The sequence below is a fragment of the Lithobates pipiens genome, unplaced genomic scaffold (assembly GCF_037356315.1).
Source record: "Lithobates pipiens isolate NorthernLeopardFrog02 unplaced genomic scaffold, aLitPip1_a1.2 Scaffold_18, whole genome shotgun sequence".
NCBI classification, from domain to species: Eukaryota; Metazoa; Chordata; class Amphibia; order Anura; family Ranidae; genus Lithobates; species Lithobates pipiens.
This window is the reverse complement of record NW_027507758.1, coordinates 560,787,010-560,792,208: the sequence shown is the minus strand read 5'-3', so window position 1 is coordinate 560,792,208 and position 5,199 is coordinate 560,787,010. Positions and strand designations below refer to the sequence as shown.

Below are 5,199 nucleotides of genomic sequence, written 5' to 3'. Positions count from 1 at the left end.
AACAGGCCGGGTAACAGGAATCAAAGGCAGCAGATAACAGAATCACCGGACACGCTGTAGACTGGACAGCAAGGAGGAACAGAGTCCTTAAGTAGCCCTTATGGCGCCAAAACGGTCGTACGGCGAGTCTGCGTGCCCCCGCGGGAAACCGTGCGCCCGTTCGTGACCCAGCGCACCCGTGTGCGCCCGTTCGCACTGTTGCGCACCCGCGTGCGCCCGTTCGCGCTAACGCGCACCCGAGGATACCGACAAGTTCTCAGCAAAGGAATCCTGCGGGCAGATCTCCCATGTGCGATCGGATCACCAGGATGGCCATGACAATGACATAAAAAATTGGCGCCAAATATCACTCCTTAAATGAGACTATAAAGTTATTGCCAAATTGGTAGCCAACAGATTGAGGCTAGTACTGGAATATTATATAAACTTGCTCAATCACTGGGAGACGTATAACAGATAATCTAATCCTACTGAGATATACCATATACTTTTCCCAGTCCAACAACCTTACACTGATTGCTGAAGCAATAGACCTGGAAAAAGCTTTTGATAAACTCTCACATGACTTCCTATGGCAAGTCCTCCATAAAATAGGGCTCCCTGCTTAAAATAGTGGGAATGTATAAGGGCATCTCTAGCCAAGTTCTGATCAACGGTTGGCTAAGCAAATACTTTCCTATCAAGTCAGGAGTAAGGCAGGGATGCCCTTTATCCCCACGCATCTTCATAAGCGCCATGGAACCACTCTTGAGGTGTATCCAATATGACAAGGCCGTACAAGGAATCCTCGCACCAGCAAGTGACGTGAGTACAATTAAGTCCCTAGCCTATATGGATGATGTGGTTTTCCTTCTAAATAGTCAACATTACCTCCACCTAAAAATATTCTGTGCGATGTCTGGAATGTCAGTTAACTGGGAGAAAACCAATGTCTTCAATCTGGGCAATGACCCCCATAGACTTTGGAGTGCTGAAACCTACGGAGGACATCCAGATCCTAGGAATCTTTTAATGCTGCCTTGGATGGGTCCAATAACCATCACCAGCTAGCTTCTAAAGTGGAGAAAAAAATTTAATTTTTGGAAACTAAGAGACCAGTCAATGTCTGGGAAGGTCCTAATTATCAAAGCAGTCCTTCTACCACTTCTGCTTTACACTAGCATGATTTTCTCATTGAAGAAAACACAGATCAATAGTGTCAATAGGATGATTTTTACTTTTTCTGGGGCACAAAAATTGAGAAATGTAACAGGGAAAAGCTAAAAAAAAAGACCCTAGCCTAGGAGGCTATGGAATACCGGACCTACAAACTTTCTTTAATCTACGCTCATGGATCTATGTTAGAAAGACAGCTAAAGGGAAAGAGACCAAAACTGCCACAATGTTGTGATACTTAGCCGTATGGATCCTCTCCAAATGGGGATGGTGGAGCTATGATATCAGGAAACCCTTTGCTTTTGTAGTACCTCAATTCTGTTATTTTAAATTATTTTAAAGATACACACCCCACAAACCCTTTACCTAGTGTATCGTCACAGCGCTATGAATAACCCAATATTCTATACCTTAGCAGCCACTTACCATAAACTGTCAAATATAAAAAGGTGCATACAAAAATAGTGTTAAAATTCCAAATAACTAATTGGTTGCACGTGGCGCTATTACCTGTGTACCTTTCAGTAAACGTGCCCTCACCTCCTCAGTGATCCTATCTCAGATCATAAATTGTGTGGTCAGTAACAAAATATATAAATATTTATCACTCAGTGAATACCCAAATTTGCATTTAGATTACATATACAGTGACAAATATAAACAAATGTGAATATAGTCCATCCACCAAACAATATTTAAAGAACATCCAAATTACAGAAAGTCTTTCTATAAATGCGTGAAAAAAGCATCCAGTGTTCAGATTCCTTTTTACAAGTGACTACTTCACCACACCATCCGTGATTTATGCTCCCCCCTTCGTGAAAACACTCACCGACTGCTAAGCCTTACACTCTCGTGTGAGGCTCAAGGGCTTTCAAAAAAATCTCTCAAGATGAAATTCAGACCCCAGCACATCCGATTGGAACTTCTCCACTTACGCACTTCATTGTATATATATATACCTCAAAGAGAAATCACAGAGGGAGACCCCAATAGTGTAATACTGCAATCACTCTTTAATGTTTTAAAAATCTCACTCCTTATGCACTCACATGAACTTAAAAAAGCAAAATCACTTCAAAAGAGTAAAAAGACTCGCTTCACAACTTCACTCCACAATACTATTCTGAATACGTCGGGGCATTGGTGGTCACGGCGGACTCATTAGATGCGGTACTGAATCGCTTAATCTCACCCCTCCTCGTGCGTCCCGCCTGGTCCCACACAGCAGGTCTGTTCGAAAAAGGGCGCCTTCAAGTCAAATGATTCAGTCCTCTCAGTCCTGTGCCTCCTTCCCAGCTCCGTGTATGTCAGCTCAATATTCACCAGATAGCCACGCCCCCGACATGTTTCGTCATATCAGACTTAATCAATTCTACCTAAGGCTCAAGAGCTTCTACGTAGGATACAAACTTGAACAGTTAGGGACGGACAGCCTAACCAAAACAAAACTAAGAGCCTTGCTGAGCAAAAATACAATAAATATCCCTTGCCTCAGCAACTAACAAACCAGAACCACATGGGCAAAAAAGATAAAAGGGCTGACCAATAAACAAAAGGACATACAATGGATGTCCCTAATGAACTGTCTCCCCCACCAGATCCTTCCTAAGGTCAAAAGGCTGCAGAGGGGAGGACAAATGCCCTAGAGAGGAATGCAACACTGAAGATCTATCCACCTCTTTTGGTCATGTCCATTCGCCCAAAAATTCCTTGGGAGAATCAATCATTTTCTAAGTCCATACTGGAAATAAAAGATCTTAACTTCTCACTGCTACTTACTGGCTGGTGTGATGGCTCTAAAACCAAAAAAAGGAAAGTATGGAACCTTTCCATGATTTATAAGGAAACCCTTTGGGATACAAAGAATCTGTATGCCTATAAAAATACAGAATTAACTGTCAACAGGACTGTTAAAATACTCCTAGCCAGACTACGTTTAGTCTACCCATTTGACTCAAATCAACTAGGAAAAGACGCAGCAGACTCTCTGTATAACACCAAAAACTGGACTCTATGGCTGAAAAATAGATAGGATTTCATATTTCTAGAGGTCAGAGTAGCTATTTGTTTGACTGTATAGTTAGTCTCTTAAGCCAACTTTTGTTATTTCTTATTAAACTATAATAAAAAAAGTTTTGAAAATAAAAAGAAAAACCTACATGATGCAAACACCCGGCTCGTCTTACACACGATTGAGTAACATTGATCAAGTAAGTCTAAAGTTGTTATGCTGAAGGTTTTTTAAAAAAAAAATGTGCCCCTGGAGTGGCAGTCCAAGGGTGCCACAAAATCACTGTGAGTAAGGGTCACTTTGATTTTGGGCACTGCGGTCACTGCACCATATGACATGTTTTTTAATCACCTGCCTCTTGGGCTGGGACTTTTGGCTGGGACCAGAGGATTTTTTTTATTCCTGGCCGGAGGGCATTGGTAATGGATTTACACATCGGCCACCTTTTCACTCTCCTCTCCACTTATTCCTCCCCCACTTTAATTTATTTCCTTTGTGTGTCATATTTTTGTATTTTTATGTTGTGCACTGCACCTGTGACAAGTAGGGTCACAGGTCCTCGGACCTGTCCTGAAAGTCTGGGGATAGAGTGTACATGGCCTTCTGGCTTAGTTTGCCCTCTCTCTTTTGCGGTGTCCCTTCGGGGGAGCCCTACTTAGTACTTGGGTGGGTCTGTTTTGGCAGACCTTCCAGAGAAAGGGGTTTGTGTACCCGTTCAACTTTTTCATGTTTCGCTCCCTATGTGTGTGTATCTGGGGACCATATATTAAATGGATTTTAGAGGCAAACTCACTTACTTTGCCTTTATTTCTCCTATATATGCTATTTCTCTCCCATTCTCTCTATATCCTCTAACTTCCATTTCCTTTCTTCCCCACTCCCCCCCTTCTGATCCCTCTCTTCTGAATATATGATCCCCTTTTTATGCACGTTCATGTTCTTCACCAGCCATCACCCTTTGTAAGACCCCAAACTCCTTGATGGTTTCCATTGCAGCGTAAGACCCGGCTCATTCCAAATTGGGCGACATTAGTCTATTATTTCTATGTAAGACACAGATAACGCTTTCCCCATAATTTAATAGACACAAGATTCAAGGGTTTTCTTATTGGTATCTGAGAATATGTATGATTGTATACTCCTTGAATCCGCATTATATATATAATGATATGTACACAAAGTATATTATTCCTATGGGAGATAGCCTTTGGATTAGAGCTCGACTCCCCGGTCAACCTACTTACATCGGGTCCGATATGTACAATCCACACTTGCTTATGCTAATTGTGATAAAATCATTTGCATTTATGAGGTCTATATTTTCTTTTAGTCTCCTTACTTGAATTTTTGGCTTCGCTGTATTAATAATGCTTGATAATTGGATTAACGCAGAAGAGATCTGTTTGTACTTATCATTTTTCACGTGTATTGAAATAATCTTTAATAAAATTTTCTTTAAAAAAAAAATTTAATGGATTTTAGAAAAGGGAGATGAAAGAGCTTGCTCTATCCACTCCACGCATCGACCTGGTATTGCAGTACCTCCATGACCAGTGCACCCCTCACTTATGCAGTTTCCAAAAACTGAATGAATTCAACCAAAAAATCCTCCTTTTGCTTGCTCACTCACTCATTGCAATTTTGCTTTTTGCTCACAAGCTGTTAATTTGTTCAATAAACGTGCATTTAACCCCCTGTGTGTACTGGTGTTTTTTCTTTGTGTCAGTTACTTGGACTTTCTTTCTCCCTCCCTCCTCGCTTCATATTTTCTGCTCAGGAAGCAGCAGCAGGTGAAGTGACAGTTGCAAGAAGTCAAACCTATTAAGTCAGTAAGTAGACACATTTTGACAAGACAGCTAGTGTTCTACTGAACTTTCTCCCAAGGCCCAAAATAAAGCCTTTTACTGTCAGTGTCATTTTAGAGAGCAGCAGAGCCATTTGAATAGGGTTGGCTGACTTGGCTCCATTTCTGTCCCTTGGTGCAAGCTTGCTAAGTCAGTCAAAGCTTCCTTCTTTCATTCCGCAGCTTG

The 5,199-nt window shown here is 41.5% G+C and overlaps 1 pseudogene; it reads left to right on the top strand.

Moving 5' to 3' along the window:
- The first annotated feature begins 4,580 nt into the window (after positions 1 to 4,580).
- Positions 4,581 to 4,733, top strand: LOC143990625 (U2 spliceosomal RNA; annotated as a pseudogene).
- Positions 4,734 to 5,199: the final 466 nt, after the last annotated feature.